General features: G+C 46.1%; 1 long non-coding RNA gene across 1 annotated transcript; it reads left to right on the top strand.

Annotated features, from left to right (window-relative positions):
* Positions 1 to 1083: 1083 nt before the first annotated feature.
* LOC141425048 (uncharacterized) lies at positions 1084 to 6543 on the top strand. The gene is made up of 3 exons (XR_012450141.1): positions 1084 to 3405; positions 3505 to 3548; positions 6417 to 6543. It is a non-coding gene; the product is annotated as an uncharacterized lncRNA (long non-coding RNA).
* The last annotated feature ends 10543 nt before the right edge of the window (positions 6544 to 17086 follow it).

The following is a 17086-nucleotide window of genomic DNA, read 5'->3' as shown; positions in this document are numbered from 1 at the left end:
GTGCCTGCCTGCCGTCCTTGAAAACAAAGCCAGGTATGGTGGCTTGTGACTGCAATCCCAGCACCTGAGACGCTGAGGCAGGATGGAAAGTTCCAGGCCAGCTTGAGCTACACAGTGAGACTCTGTCTTACCAGCAACACAAAAGGAAAACCCTTGCTTTGCCTCTATCCTCCACACCTTTCTCATCCCATCACTTCCGTGGTTTCTACACCAGGGCTTCACTTCCTTCCTTCCCAGTGGTTCCTCGGCCCCTTGAGGTTCAGCTCCTGCCCTTTTATTTCCACAGAACCATTTACCAAAATCCCCAGTAACTCCGATTGCGTTCATATCTGTTCTCTAACTTGATGTCTTAAAAATTGTGCTATAAGATACATAACGGAAAATTTACCTTTTCAATCACTTTTACGTGTACTGGTTTGGTGCCATTGATTACACTGAAGTTCAAATGTCACTGCTGTCTATCCCCAAAGCCTCTTCCTCTTCCCAAATTGAAACTCTTCTCCCAGCCCCCCAAGCCCTTAGTAACCGCCACCCTTTCTTTCTTGTGACTCCTTCAAGTACCTCATGTCAGTGGGATCATACACTCACTAGTTGTCCTTTGTGGCTGACTCCTGTCACAACTTTCACCCATGCTGGGGCACATCAGAATTTCATTCCTTCCCACGTGGAATGTAATACATGTGTGTGTAGACCACATTTTCTCTACCCCTTGGTCCATTCATGGGCACTGTTTGATTCCACCTTTTGGTAACTGTGAATGAGACCGTTTTCTTTTTTTTTTTTTTTCATTTTTCTTTTATTATTCATATGTGCATACAAGGCTTGGTTCATTTCTCCCCCCTGCCCCCACCCCCTCCCTTACCACCCACTCCGCCCCCTCCCTCTCCCCCCCCAATACCCAGCAGAAACTATTTTGCCCTTATCTCTAATTTTGTTGTAGGAGAGTATAAGCAATAATAGGAAGGAACAAGGGTTTTTGCTGGTTGAGATAAGGATAGCTATACAGGGCATTGACTCACATTGATTTCCTGTGCATGGGTGTTACCTTCTAGGTTAATTCTTTTTGATCTCACCTTTTCTCTAGTTCCTGGTCCCCTTCTATTGGCCTCAGTTGCTTTAAGGTATCTGCTTTAGTTTCTCTGCGTTAAGGGCAACAAATGCTAGCTAGTTTTTTAGGTGAGACCCTGTTTTCAATCCCTTGGGGTGATACCCAGAAGTGGAATTGAGGGTTCGTGTGGGTTCTCTGTTAAATTGTTAAAAGAATGGCCAGACTGTCATCTGCCATCCACAGCAGCACTGTTGTCCTTTCTCACCAGCAATGCTCAGATCCTCTGTATCCTTTCCAGCACTCATTATTTAGTTGTACTTCTTTTTTTTTTTTTTTTAGGGTGTTTGAACTCAGAGCCTTACACTTTCAAGACAGGCGCTCTACCACTTGAGCTACTCTGCCAGCCCTGCAGTTACTTTCTTTTTGATAATAGTCATCCTTGTGGGTATGAAGTGGCTGTAAGTTAAATTTTCTGAGGTGATAATTCTATGAACACTCCTTCTCTAAACTCTTCTTTCCAGCCGGGTGCTGGTGGCTCACGCCTGTAATCCTAGCTACTCAAGGAGTGTCGTGCTTCGAAGCCAGCCTGTACAAATAGTTTGAGAGACCCTATCTTGAAAATACCTAACACAAAAAGGGATGGTGGAGTGGCTCAAGGTGATGATCCTGAATTTAAACCCCAGTACTGAAAAGAAAAGAAAAGAAAAACCATGCTCTTCTTTCAGCCACACACATCATGCATACCTGTAATCCCTGCTAATTGAGAGACAGAGGTAGGAAGACCACAGTCCACTGGCCTGCACAAAAATGTCTATATTTTTCAGACTCTATTTGCAAAACAAACTAAAAAGAACTGAAAAGGGGGCGTACGTATCTCAAGTGGTAGGGGGCTTGCTTGAGTTTAACCCCGGTACTCTGACCCCTCCTACCTCCCTGAATTGCTTTCCTCCACCTTCCCCAGCTTTTCTTTTCTACTTTTTTGATTTTGTTTTCAGTCTCTAGCCACCTCATCAGCATTTGCGGTACCCAGAGCTGTGGCTCCAGGGGCCACTCTGCTGCAGACTGCAGACGCCGTCTACTGAAGCTTCATCGAGAGCTGACTTCACCTTCCACCCGAATGATGGGGATTCTCAAGTTTGGATCCCCTACCCAGACCCTTTTCCTGAGCTCTGTTCCAACCAGCCACTATACACAGAAGTTAAAAATACCTGACAAAGCCTCACACAGAGAAGCACTCCTGTCTCTTGCCATGTGATGTCCTGTGCCCCTGTGGGTCTGCCAGCAAGAGGGCCAGCATGACCTGCAACCCCTCAACCTTGTACTCCAAAACCATGAGCCAAAATAGCCCTCTTTTCCTTATCATGCATCCTGCCTAAGGTGTTTCATTATAGTAATGAAAAGCTGACCAATATGGTGTCTTAAAATGTACAAATAGGACCTGGGAATGTAGCTCAGGGGAAGATCACTTGGGTAGCATGTGGAAGGCCTCGCGTCCCATCCCCAGCACATACATACAAAAATATCCGTATGAAGCTGGATGCTGGTGGCCCATGCCTGTAATCCTAGCTACTCAGGAGGCAGAGATCAGTAGGATCGAGGTTCAAGGCCAGCCCAGGCAAGTAGTTTTTGAGACCCTATCTTGAAAACACCCATCACAAAAAAGGACTAGTGGAGTAGCTCAAGGTGCGGGCTGCAAAAAAACCAACCCTATGAATAACCTCTATATAAATTACATATCACCTAATATATAACATAGATTATTAAAAAAAAGAGCTGATATTGTGTCAGGTATGGGGGGATGAGTGATAAGTGTTTGTCATTGATCCTTTTTTCACTTTCTTTGAGACAGGGTCTAGATATGTAGCTCAAGCTGGTCTTGAACTTGTGATCCTCCTACCTCATCCTCCAGATGTTGGAATTACAGGGATGCACCACCATGCCCGGCTGTGACTGATCCATCAGTCAGCACTCTCACCAATCCTACCAGGTAGCTTCTATGTTTAGTCCCATATTGCTGTTGAGGAAACTGAGCGTTTTGGGAAGTACCTTGCTCAAGGTCACACAGCTCTGAGCCAGCCTCACCAAATCTACTGTGCAGCTAAGTCTGTGCCAGGCCCCTTGGTACCCTTGGCTCCTCACCCCGAGCTTCTTACTGAGTTGTAATCTCGTTTACTTCTCTATCACTGGAATACATTGCATGAGGCTGGGGCAACTTTATTTTTAATGTTTATTTCCTTCTGTATCAGGTCTTAGCATAGTTGCTTACTGTTAGCGCCTGCATCCAATCTGTGTAGGTGAATGAGCCAGTAGACAGCACACCGTTACTCATCCACGATCACGCAGTACCTGAGTTTATGGTATGTGTGTGCATCACAGAAATTATACAAATTATTATGATTCTTCTTTTGTCTTAGAGCTCAGTTCTCATGATTAAGTGTCGTTTGTTTTGTCCGGAGACTCTCAGAGGATGTGTGACCTGATGCTCCCCTCTCCCCTCCAGGTAGGTAGAAATGGTAGGGAAGCAATTCTTCTTCTTCTTCCTTCTTCTTCCTTCTTCCTCTTCTTCCTCTTCTTCCTCTTCCTCCTCCTCCTCCTCCTCCTTCTTCTTCTTCTTTCTTCTTCTTCTTCCTTCTTCTTCTTCTTTTTCTTCTTCCTTTCTTCTTCTTCTTCTTTTTCTTCTTCTTTCTTCTTCCTTTCTTCTTCTTCTTCTTCTTCTCTTTCTTCTTCCTTCCTTTCTTCTTCTTCTTCTTCTTCTTCTTCTTCTCTTTCTTCTTTCTTCTTTCTTTCTTTCTTTCTTTCTTCTTCTTCTTCTTCTTCTTCTTCTTCTTCTTCTTCTTCTTCTTCTTCTCTTTCTTCTTTCTTCTTCCTTTCTTTCTTTCTTTCTTCTTCTTCTTCTTCTTCTTCTTCTTCTTCTTCTTCTTCTTCTTCTCTTTCTTCTTTCTTCTTCCTTCCTTTCTTCTTCTTCTTCTTCTTCTTCTTCTTCTTCTTCTTCTTCTTCTTCTTCTTCTTCTTCTCTTTCTTCTTCTTTCTTCTTCCTTCTCCTCCTCCTCTTCCTCCTCCTCCTCCTTCTCCTCCTTCTTTCTACTTTCCTTTTTCTCCTCAGTACGGGGGTACTCAGGGCCTCACACTTGCTAGGCAGGTACTCTAACACTTGAGCCACTCTGCCAACCCTTTTTTGTGTTGGGATTTTTGATAGGGTCTCTGGAACGATTTGCCCAGGCTGGCTTCAAACCATGATCCTCCTGATCTCTGCTTCCTGAGTAACTAGTATCACAGGTGTGAGCCACTGGTGCCCGGCTCCATTTTGTTTTCATCTTGTTTGCAACAAGATCTCACTATATAGCCCAGGCTATCCTTGAACTCACGATCTTCCTGTGTCCACCTTCTGAGTGCTGGGATTACTAGTGTGGGCCACCATGTCTGGCTTCCCTGGCTTTATAAGAACAAATGGCACCACCTTGTTCTCACCTGGAGCTTTCCACTTTGTCATTTATCTCAGCAATTGTCCCCATCAGTTCATGGAGAGCAGCCTCATACATCTTTGTATGCATAGCCAGCATTGCTTGGACTTCTCTCCCCGGTGCTGGGGATGGCAGACACACACAGATTATAGCAGGGACGCAATGAGTTGAACTCTTCCATTTTATTTGTATGCCTTGCCAACTTTCCATTCCATGTCCTAGTGCATTTGTACTGATTTTAATATAAAAATCATATTTTAATATGAGGCTCCAGGCAGATGCACCTGGTTTATCTTGAGATGTACCACTTCTACAGGCGCCTGTACCCCATTTAGAGAGGCTGGACATACCACCCTGTAGAGATGCTGCAGTGTCATTGGGAGGAAGGCAGGACAGGAATTATTATCCCCTTCTAAAGATGAAAGGCCTGGCACTCAGTGATGTGGAGTGACCTGCCCCAGGTGACACAGACTGTGAGGAAGCAGCCTAGTGGGCACCTGGCACCCCTGTTCTGTCCTAATAACTTGTCACTGTGTCTCTGAGGGTATGATTCAGATATGCCACAGCCATATATGCAAACTACAGAAGATAGAAACCCAGCTCTTAAAAGACAAACTGCAGCAGGGCTTACACCGAAGGGCACTTCTTTTCCCTTTGCCAGTGTAGGATGAAAGACCCAGATGATGTAGTCTTTGCTCACACAGCAGGAATGGCACTAGTGCTGTTTTGTTTCAAAAAAGCACCAAAGTGCTGGATTTTAGTGTGAGAACAGTTCATATCTGTGATAGGCTGAATTGTGTCCCCTGAAGTTCATATTGTGAAACCCTAACCTCTAATGTCTCAGAATGTGACCTTATTTGGAAGCAAGGTTTTGAAAGAGATAATGAGACCATTAGGTTGAGCCCTAATCCTGTCTGCCTGGTGTCCCTGTGAGAAGAGAATGAGACACCAGGGATGCATGTGCACAGGTCAGACCATGGGAGGACACAGCTATAAGTGGCTGCCTGCCAGCCAAGAAGAGAGATCCCAGGAGAAACCAAACCTGCCAGCACCTTGATCTTGGACTTCCAGCCTTCAGGACTATGAGGAAATTAATGTCTGTTTAAATCTCTAGCCTGTGGTATTTTGTATGGCAGCCAGAGTGAACTGATGCAGTCTCCATCCATGCATCCATGAATCCCCTGCCCCCTCAGCATCCTGCTTCCTTTGGATGGAGCTGGACTAGGCATCCATCCGTCCATCCGTCCACTCATCCGTCCATCCGTCCACCCGTCCACCCATCCATCCATCCGTCCACCCACCCATCCATCCATCCATCCACCCATCCACCCTTCCATCCATCCATCTGTTCACCCATCCATCCATCCATCATCCACCCATCCTTCCATCCATCCACCTGTCCACCCATCCATCCATCCACCCATCCACCCATCCTTCCGTCCACCTGTCCACCTGTCTACCCATCCACCTGTCCACCCATCCACCTGTCCACCCATCCGTCCTTCCATCCGTCCATCCATCCATCCGTCCATCCATCCATCCATCCATCCTTCCTTCCTTCCTTCCACTTTTTTTTTTTGCATTACCGGGGTTTGAACTCCAGATGCTCTGTCACTTTAATGACACTTCTTGTTATTTTTAAGATCGGGTCTCGCATGTATGCCCTGACCAGCCTAGACCATGATCCTCCTATTTATGCTTCCTGAAGTAGCTGGGATGACAAGCGTGCTCTACAGTGCCCAGCTATTGGTTAATATGTAGTCTTGAGAACTATTTGCCAGGGCTGACCTTGAACTACAATCCTCCCGATCTCTGCCTCCCAAGTAACCCGGCTTACAGGCGGGAGCCACCGGCGTCCGACTTCCTTCATTCTTTACTGCATGTCATCGTGTGTCTGTCCTATCTAGGCACATGCACATGTCAGTGACAGACGACATTCCTGCTGTCATGGAGCTGTCGTTTAATGACCTACCTCCAACATGACCTGTTCTCCTAGGTTCTCCCCGAGAGAGATACTGCAAATATTCACCAGGAAAAAAGGAGATAGAAGATACATTAAAAATAAATTAATGGCCTGCATTAGAATTTATTGATGGTTTCAAATGTTTTGGTGTTTTTTTTTTTTTTTTTTTGCGTTTAAATAGAAGCTTCCCTTGCAGGTTGCTTGTTTAACGTGGGCATCCAAGGAGAAGTCACTGAGGTGGAGTGGAGCCTTGCTTCCTGTCATTATGGATGTGGCTCCAAGCGCCCAGCATAGCCAATTTGGACGCTCGAGGCTCTGTCGGTGCTCAGAGCTATTGATTTCCTTGCATGTGTTTCCAGAGACTTCTCAGCTTCACAGATGAGCCCTGTTAGGACCGTTTCCCCTCTTGGCAGGGAGGGCGAGGGTGGACAGCTGCCCCCATCCCCCAGCTACTAGGCTCCGCACACCACTGGGAAAAGAGCTGGAAGAGCCCCTGTGTGTCCCAGCCATGACTCCCCAGCCTCGCTTTCAGAATGGGCTCTTCGGACTTTTTCAGGCAAGCCTGAGTGGCTCACTGCAGATCCCATCATTAACGTGCCTTTCCTGCTTCTTAATTCCCTCCAGAACCTTAGCCATCATTGCAGACACAGAAAGGGTATTCTTGCTGGGAAAGCCATTCATCATGATGGTTCCCGGCCTCTGTCCCCAGGCAGGAATGACTTCAATTGCCATTGGCAAGAGGGCACCAACAGGTATTTTTAAAGAGGCTCCATCCACTGGAGGGAGGAAAGGAAAAGATCCCCTTTGAGCATTTCGTCACACACATCAAGGAAGCAACAGTTTCAATCTTCATTTGCATTGAGCAGGCATTAGATGTGGTCCAGTTCCGCCGAGCTGCGCTCGAGGAGGCAGAAGTGCCAGTGCTTTGCAAGCCTTGACGGAGACGGAGTGAAAATGCAGCCGGGCAAATAATATATCACCCTGCCAAGGCATTTTCCATTTTTAAAAGGATGGAACAATTTTACATTATTTCTGGAGCCTCTTTGCAACAAATATCCCTTGCCATTTGTTCTAGCACCCTGGCTGGCCCTTCTAAAAGTATTAGCTGCTCCCAGCCTGCTGCTCCTGGGTGTGCACTGGGAAACACATTCTGTCTTGTGGTCTTGAACCTCCAGCTGCAAGAAGGGCAAGTGACCCATTTTTTTTTTAGAGCACAGGTTGGATGAGCTCGGCTACACACAAGTGGCCAATTAAGATGCCACCCTGGTGGAAAGAACATGTCACTTGAAGAATAGGTCACTTGAAGATACATAGTGGGGAATTGACCCTCAGGCTTAGGGCTGCTGGAATGCAAGGGAAACCTCAGGGTTTTACAGCAGGACCCTCAAAAGACCCACAAGGGAGCTGGTGGCTCATGCCTGTAAGCCTAGCTATTCAGGAGCAGAGAGTAGGAGGATCGTGGTTAGAAGCCAGCCTGGGCAAATAGTTCTCAAAACCCTATCTTGAAAAAATCCATAAAAAAAAAAAGGGGCTGGTGGAGTGGCTCAAGGTGTAGGCCCTGATTTCAAACCCAAGTATTGCCAAAAAGAAAAAAAAGACCCAAGAACATTCTAAGCTGAGCCAAGGAGTCCTGCTTATACTCGATGGTGAGAAGTCGTGGCGAAGAGGAAAAGCATTTGGGGGGCCAGAGAATCCAGATGGAGGTGCAATGCTACACACTGCTCTTTCTAAGGTGGTCTGCTCCGTGCGAGGTCTTCTGTCGGAAGAGGAGCTGTGGGTTTTGCTGTTTCTAACCTCAGCTCTGGCTGGCCTGAAAAATCTCAGGTTGCTGAATGATGAACTCCAACCTGCCCTAGAAAACGTTCGTCAGTGGGCAAAAGGAAATAGCCTAACACGAGGCAAAAGAGCAAATTGTCTTTATCTGTGCGTGATTATGTGTGACAAGAGGAAAAAGACACCTTTTGTCACCGCAGGAAACTGTGCTTTGAGAAATCTTTGCACAAGTCTGGAGGCTGGGCTTTGCACAATTCAAATTAAAATGAAAATAATCCCAGAGCCCTTTTTCCTCACAAATAAAGAGCAGAGAAAGGAAACTTCATTTTTAGATGCTCAGGACTGACGGCAGAGCCTTGGGAATCGGAGCGGGAGCCTCAGGTCTACTTCAGCAGCGCTTCCGTTAACAAGGAAATTCTCTTTCAAAAGACCTATTTTTAAATTGCTATTTACTACACAAATTTTAATTTCCCCCTTAAGTATTGTCACACATGCAGTCTGGTTTTTTGTGGGTGGGATAGCAAGGCAGATGGGAATCTCTGCTAATAAAAAAAGACAGCCACTTTTTGGTTTCTGAAAGGGTGAAGAGATCAGTACTGTAAGATTATTCTTGAGATTAGACATTTGTCTCATACCCACCGAGTCATCGGATGCCTAGAGCTCGAAAGAACACATCCCAAGCAGGAAAACAAACTGTTTTGACTCAACCTATGATTCAGATTTTATTTTGCTTACATTTCTTTCCCTCTACAAGTTTTTTTTTTTTTTTTTTCCTAATTAACCTTTTAAAAATTCTAGGCTGGTCATGGTAGCTCACTTCTATAATCCCAGTTACTTGGGAGATACAGATGGGAGGACAGAGGCTTGAAGTCAGCCTGGGGAAACAGTCAGTTAGAGTGGGAGCCTCAGGTCTACTTCAGCACATTTCTGCTAACAAGGAAATTCTCTTTCAAGAAACCTATTTTTGAATAGGTCAGTGAGACCCCCATCTCAATCAATAAGCTGGGGATTGGTAGCATACACCTGTCATCCCAGTTACACGGGAGGCTGTAGGTAGGAGGATTCGGTTTGAGGCTGGACCCTGGGCAAAACCAGGAGACTCTACCTAAAAAATACCTTGGGAAAAAAAGAAAAGACTGGGGGTGTGGAAGAGCCCCTGCATAGCAAGTGCAAGACCCTGAGTTCAAACTCTAGTAGGGACAAAAACGTTTTTCTAAACTCTTTTTTAATTTTAAACAGTCTGTTGTCCTCGAGTCTTTATTCAAAAGTCAACTCCCTTTTTTAAAATAATTTTTATTTTTTTGGTGGAACTGGGGTTTGAACTCCGGGTCTTGGGCTTGCTGGAGAGGGGCTCTACCACTTGAGCTATCCTACCAGCTTTTTATTTTGCTGGATATTTTCGAGACAGGGACTTGGGAACTACTTGCTGGGTCTGGCTTCAAACTACCATCCTCCTGATCTCTGCCTCCTGGGTGGCTAGGATTACAGGAGTGAGCCATGGGTACCCGTGATGCTTCCATACACGGCGTAACATGTCACGATTAGCGATGTCTACAATGACCACTCTGATTTACCATGTGGTGGCACTTTTGGTCCCCTCAGATGTTCTGCGTTTATGTTTGTCACTTCTGGCCTTCTCACATGCTATTGAGCATCTTTATTGTGTTAGTGTCCCTCTGTTAAAATGTAAGCATCAAGAGAGCAGCGATGCCCCTTAGTAGCCACGTGGCTCTGGTCCCCTGGGAGATGCTAGACAGGTCTGGAATGTCCCCGAATGAGCAAGGTCAGGTGGGGCTGGGGCGGGAGGGAGGGAGGATGGTTCCATACACACCTTTGACTGCGGTGGAACACGAGAGCCACACACCCACACATGCAACTGATTTGTGCGGTATAGACAAGCTAACCCCCAATGTGACACTTGACTGGGGTTTGAACTCAGGCCCTCGGGATTGCCAGGCTGGTGTTCTGCCACTTGAGCCGTGCCTCCCAGGGAATGGGAGGTGTCCTGTGGCCTGGCCTTAGGCTCCTCCTTGGGTCCACACCCCAACACTCTTTCCACATGGTCTCATTGTGGTTCTTACAACACACCAAGTGTGCATTTGCCTCAGGGCTTTTGAGTTGAGCACATTCTTCCATCCCACCCATAACTACTCACTCTCACTTCCTTCAGGACTCAGAGGTGACATGTCCGACTTGCCTTGTCCAAAAAAACACTGGACACTCCATCAGGACTCACATGATTTTCTTAAGCATCTGTCATTATCCTTCAAGCATCACCTTTGGTCACATATTTGTGTGCTTGTCTGTCTTTCCTGCTTCCCGTCAGCTCTCTGAGGGGGAGAAATTTCGTTTCTCTCGATCACTGTTGTACCCCCAGTCCCCGTGCGTGGAGCCAGTACTTGGTACGTCATATGACCCAATAAATAGTTATAAAATGCATACACATAGTAAATAACTTTAAGCCATAGCACATGAACAGTAAGCCTTGTTTTTTTTTTTTTTTCTGTTCCATCCTTAAAAGGTAATAGTTAAATTTCTTGTTATTCTTCTGGGAACTTAATTTTTGTCTGTGTCTTTTGGGAACTTTTTCTGAATATACTAAAATATTATGTTTATATTATATTATCTTATATCCATTTTTATATACATATGAGAATAGTAGACTTTATGTGCTGTGCCTTATTTTTTTCAGTTAAAAATTTGAACCGGAGTTTTTAAAATTTTTGTTCTGGGGTTTGAACTCAGGGCCTTGAATTTGCTAGGCAGGCGCTCTGCCACTTGAGCCACTCTGCCAGCCCTGGAGATCTTTCCAAACATCAGACATTAATTTATTTCCATTTTAATGGCTGCATAATATCCCACAACTTAATACGTAAAGAAAAATAAATTGCTCGCCTTGTTTGAGAACAGAAAGGCTGACGACAACACAGTACCTCTGCTGTAGATGGAAGTGTCTGGTGTTTTTTTTGTTTTTTTTGTGGTACTGGGATTTTAACTCAGGCTCTCATGCTTTTCTAGGCAGGCACTCTACCACTTGAGTCATTCTGCCAGCCCATTTTTTGTGATGAGTAGTTTTCAAGATACGGTGTTAAGAACTAGTTGCCTGAGTTGGCTTCCAACCACAATCCTCCTGATCTCTGCCTCCTGTGTAGCTAGGATTGCAGGCGTGAGCCACTGACTCGCTGCATGTCTGGTGTTTTGGACACTTCTCTGTGACAGCCTGAGACCACAGTGCTGGTACATTTGTGCCTTTTTTTGTTTGTTTGCTTGCTTTTTTTTTTTTCTCTTGCCCGAGACAGTGCCTCACTATGTAGCCCAGAGCGACCTCTAAATCACTATGTAGCCCAGGCTGGCTTCAAACTCATGATCCTCTTCTTGAGTGCTGGGATTACAGACATGCACCACTACACCCAGCATATTTCAGGTGCTTTGATAGATGGTTTTACTTTCAACATCTAGGCAACATTCTTCAGAAGGCTGAACATAGGAACAAACCAAGCACATCAGTAAGAAAACAAAACTTACAAGCCCTCCAAAGGATTTATCAGCCTTCGGTGGCAGCCAGGGGTGACTTGAGCAATCTTAAAATCACAGTTAGCTGCCTGGAGCCATTCCAAATGAACAGACCTAGGAAGTGCAAGCAGGGTTTGGTGATGCAGATGCTAAAGTCCTCTGGCCTCCTGGCCCCCTTCCTCCAGTCAGATTGCTGCCCTCCAACCCTTTCTGAGCAGCCTTTTAGGAGCTCTACTGCTGTCTCTGGATCCCTTCAAACTATAGACTTCAAAAGTCAAATTTTTTTTTTTTTGGTCTTTGGGTTTGAACTCAGGGCCTCACACTTGGTAGGCAGGTGCTCTACCACTTGATCCACCCCACCAGCCCTTTTCTGTGATGGGATTTTTTGAGATAGGGTCTCGAGAACTATTTTCCCAGGCTGGCTTTGATCTGTGATCCTCCTGATCTCTGCCTCCTAAGTAGCTGGGATTATAGGCGTGAGTCACCAGCGTGCACCTCAAAAGTCAATTTCTTTAACCTTTTCTGTCTTTAGAAAAGAAGCCATTTCTTTGACCCTGAGCCCAAATAAACAGTAAAAACTACCAGGCCATAATAGCAGTAGGTTCAAGAGGGAGTTGGAAGGCTCTGCCTTAAAATGGAATATTCAGGGTGTTAAAAAAACATAAATGGAATTGTTTGTTAGAGGAGGATATAAAGGTGAGATATGTCTCATCAAACATTTAGATGTAACTTAAATGTAACTCCTGGAGGTCCCTGGAGAGCAAGTGCACTTGGGCAGGTTTTAGGCAGTAGCTGGATGGTGCACAAAGTTTCATGATTATAGCTATTGTTTAAACAACCTCGCTTGCAACCCCCATGACAAAGGATACGTTCTGTTCTCCTTTTTAATTGCTAAAAGGAAAACAAAACTGCCAGAAGTGGTCCTCGGACTGACTGTCCTTTTGGACTTGGCTACTTTTCAGTAAATACTGAAATGAAACTACAGATTTATGTAAATATTTCAAAAAAATTCCTCCTAGTTCCACAAGTCAGGCTTTTAATGTTAAAATTGTATTTCAAAGGAGCTGGATTACTAGGCCCAAGTATCCCAATTTGGGGTAACTGACAAGTCTTCACTCTTTTTATTTTTGGTGGGAAAGGGGTTTGAACTCAAGGCTTTGACCTTGCAAAGCAGGCGCTCTATTGCTTAAACCACTCCTCTAACCCATTTTACTGTGGTTATTTTGGAGATAGGGTCTTGAGAACTATTTGCCTGGGCTGGCCTCAAACCATGATCCTCCTGATCTTTGCCTCTCAAGTAGCTAGGATTACAGAAGTGAGGCATTGTGCCCAGCTAAGTCTCTATTTTTGCTAATGGGATATTTCGAGATTTTTCTATCTGAGGTCATGGCTAAGGGGAGGCAGGTGGGTATAGAGCAAAGATGACAGTTTGCAGGATTTGAAATGGTAGGGGACATGGGATCTTCTTGCATTATTTCTTATAACTGCACAAAAATCTACAATTATCTAAAAAAAAATTAAGGGAAGAGGAGAAACCTTTTGACAGCAGAATTCTTGGCTATCATTACCTTTAACCCCATGGTCCCTGAAGAAAGCACAGCTAGAATAAATTCTTTCTTTCTAGTTCTGTGCCTGGTCAAAATGAGTTTGGTCTCCAGCTCTTCCCTTTGCAGAGAGTTTAAGCTTCTGAAATGGGCTCAGTCCACTCCTCTCCAAGTCCAGTATGTGGAAGTTTCAAGAAACTTCCAATTTAAAGAAGCAAGTCCAAGCACTTTTATTATTGCCACCACAGTTGTAATAAAGCCACTTTATTTCTGAAAGCTGATTGGGAAAGAAAGCTCTTCTATGTACATTTTTCAGATAAAAAAGAAACACTTTAAAATTCCCACAATTCACCTTACAGGTACTGTTTCTTTGCTTGAGGACATTAGGGCCCAATCCCATAAGGATTCAGAGCGGTGCAGCCATTGTCCATGGGCTGAGTAGTCTTCTAAATGCTCCCTTTTCTAAGTGAGCTCATTAGTCTTATTAGTATTCCACGCTGCTTTTGTGACTTCAAGTGCCCATCCCTTATTACCTTCCCAAGTGACACCCAGACACCTACCAACCAGTCCCCCAAATATCTCTTTCTGGCCCAGGGACTCTCAAACTCAGGATCCCTTTACACACTTACAAACTGTCAAGGACCCCAAAGAACTTTGGTTTATGTGAGTTTGTTTATCTAGAGTTAGGTACTGTGTTTGAAATTAAAACTGAGAAATTAAAAATATTCAGTAGTTCATTTAAAAAGAGTAATAAACCCATGGCAGATTAATATAACTCACTAAATTTTTCAAAAGAAAGAAAAAGCATTAAGAGTGGCATTGTTTTTACAGTCTTGCAAATCTCTTTAGTATCTGACTTCATAGAAGATGGTTCGATTCTCCTATCTGCTTCTGCATTCAATTTGCGGTGAGATCACATGGTATGTAGCCTCTGCAGAACTTCGCTGACACACGTGAGACTGACATAGTATTATTATAAGAATATTTTGACCTTGTGGGTCCCAAAAGAGCTTTGGAGACCCCTGTAGCCCACTGAGGTCCTTAGGCTGCACTTGGAAAACCATTGTACTGGCCTGATCTCTGGTGGTTTCAGTGGTGATGGTGACACTGTCTGGCAGTCCAGGTGACATTCACTAATTACTTCCTTCTGCATTCCCACTGTACCTCAACCTGCTAAGCTGTTTCCTTGAAGGGAAAGACTTAACTTTATCCATCTTTATAATCTGTATCTAAAACAGTATCTGGTCCACGGAGGTCAGCAGATTCAATTATTGTTACCATTTGGGTTTTTTTTTTTTTTTCGTGGTACTAGGGTTTGAACTCGGCCTCACTCTTGCTAGAGCCACTCCACCAGCCCTTTTTTTAATGTTGGGTTTTTTTTTTTTGAGCTAGAATCTTGAAAACTATTTGTCCAGGGCTGGCTTCAAACTGAATTCCTCTTGATTTCTGCCTCTGAAGTAGCTAGGATTACAGGTCTAAGCCATGGTGCCCAGCTTAGTGTTACCGATTTTTAAAGAGACTGTGCCTTGCTATGATGCCCATGTTGGTCCTGACCGTCCAGGCTGAAATGATCCTCATGCCCCAGACTCCTGAGTAGCTGGGTCTATAGGTATGTGCCACTGTGCCTGGCTTAATATTATTTCTTAATTTAAATACTTGTTTTAACTATAAAGACAACATAGCTAGATTATGGCTGTGTTGCAGAAAATGGAGACAAGAAAAGCCACTCCAGTGTCATTTCTTGAGTGTATTTTCTATCAGTCTTCTGATGTCTACGAAGAGCCTGATGCTCCCTTGTGTGGATAGAACACAATTTACTCACTAAATATCCAATATTCGCACATTCGGATGCTTCCATTTTTTTGTTTTTTTGTTGTAAGAAATCCAGTGATCCTGTGAAGAATACCTTCACACATCAAGCGTTTTTGGCACTTAGTGTTATTTCCTTAGAATTGATTCCCAGAAGTAAGATTACTGGGTCAAAAGATGCAGGCATTTTTATGGCTTTTAATACATACTGTAAAATTGCTTTTCAAAGGGTTATACTAATTTACAATGCCACCAGCACTTTCAAGACTGTTTCGGCACACAAATCGTCAACATAGGTGCCATTAAGGATGTTAATCGATAAAATATTGCACCCTAGTTGCTAAAATTTTGCATTTTTTGAGGCTCATAAAATTAAAATTTGTTGAAGAATGAGTGTACAATACAAAACATTCTTTTGGGACATCTTTATTTCTGGAAAACCTAAGAAATTCTCACTGGTGAAGACCAGAAAAAGAACACATGTTGTTAGGGCTGGCACAAAATTCACTTTGACAGTCAATTTTCATGCCAAAACACTTGAACGACGACTTTTCACTGGTTCTGCTAGCTGTCACTAACAGTAGCAAAAGGAAAAAAAACACCGGGGGTGGGGGGGGGGAAGCAGAGGAATGCAACGGTCTCACTGCAAACCGTCCAAGGTTACAGACCCGGGCTGGAGCTCTGCTTTTCATTCAACTTTTCTCCTGCTGCTTTTTGGTTAAACTTTGAGATTTCAGCCCTGCTTTGTTTGCGGTGTTGCCTGCCCACGTGCAGCCCTGCCGGCACCGCGCCCCAGCAGGGTGTGCTGGGCCACCAGGGCGGGCGGCTTTCCGGAGCAGCTGTCCCCTCTGCTTTTAGGACCTCCCCCGGCGCCCTCGAAGCCCGGCTCGCGGAGGCGCAGAAATCTCGCACGGGCGCCGGAGCGGGTGCGGGAAAGCCACGCCGTGCAGCCCGGGCTGGCGGAGAGGAACGAAACTTGTCGCTCCCTGTCCTCCTAAGGTTCCGTTCGCGGCCTCATCCTGGGACAGGCATCTATGACTCATCGGCTCCGTCGGTCACATGGGCAACGTGACCGAAATAAAGTTTCAGTATTTTGAGCCGCTAGAAAAGAGGACATCAGACCACACCGGGGTGTGGGGAGGGCGGGAGCGGAAGGTGGACGCGGGCGGGCCGTGGGGACGCGGCGGCGCGAGCCGAGGGGGCGGGGCGCCGGTGACCGGGGGGGGGTGGTGGTGGTGGTGGGGGGGGGTGAGGGGCGGGGCCTGGCGGCAGGCACGCGCCCTTCCCCCGCGGCAGGCAGCGACGCCCGGACTCTGGGCCGGACGACGCACTCCGGAGCGCGGCTCCCCAGCGCATCTCAGAGCCGAGGCCTCCCGGGATCGCTCCCCGCCGGCTTGGCAGGCTACGGGATCCCGGAGATTCCGGCGCGTCCGCCGCTGCCACCGGGACCCCACGCGCTGGCAGCGGCTTCCCCGGGAACGTCCTTCAGCCCCGGGAGCACGCGGGAAAAGCCCCAGCGCGCCAATGAGCGAGCGCCTTCCTCATGACGGTCACGCTCGGGGGCGGGGCTTCCCTCCGCTGCTCCCGAGTTCCGGGAACCCCCTTTGATTGGTCTGAAAGGCTTGGGAAACACTGTAGTGAAGTCCAATCAAAACGCCATGTCTCGGCCTCGAGGAAATATTCCGTGTCGGCCCCGTCTTGATTGGATTGGTCCTTCAGGCTCTGGCCATTGGGAAGCTTTGTTTAGGTTTGGAAGGCGGGCTTTCCTGGGAGTGGGTGGGGAGGGGGCGTTGATTATTGACCAATCCTTTCAGTCCGTTGGGTGGTGACCAGCCAATAGGCCGGATGGATAGGACGCTCCTCCCGGAGAGTAGTGAGACCCCTGGTGCGGGACGATTGGCGGCGGGAGGGATGAGTGGCAGCCACTCGGCCCAACGGACGTTGTGCGTGGGCCGCGGGGCGGGGCCAGGGCGGG

The sequence above is a fragment of the Castor canadensis genome, chromosome 7, assembly GCF_047511655.1.
Source record: "Castor canadensis chromosome 7, mCasCan1.hap1v2, whole genome shotgun sequence".
NCBI lineage: Eukaryota > Metazoa > Chordata > Mammalia > Rodentia > Castoridae > Castor > Castor canadensis.
Note: the sequence above shows the minus strand (reverse complement) of the source record. Positions and strands in the feature narration are given on the sequence as shown.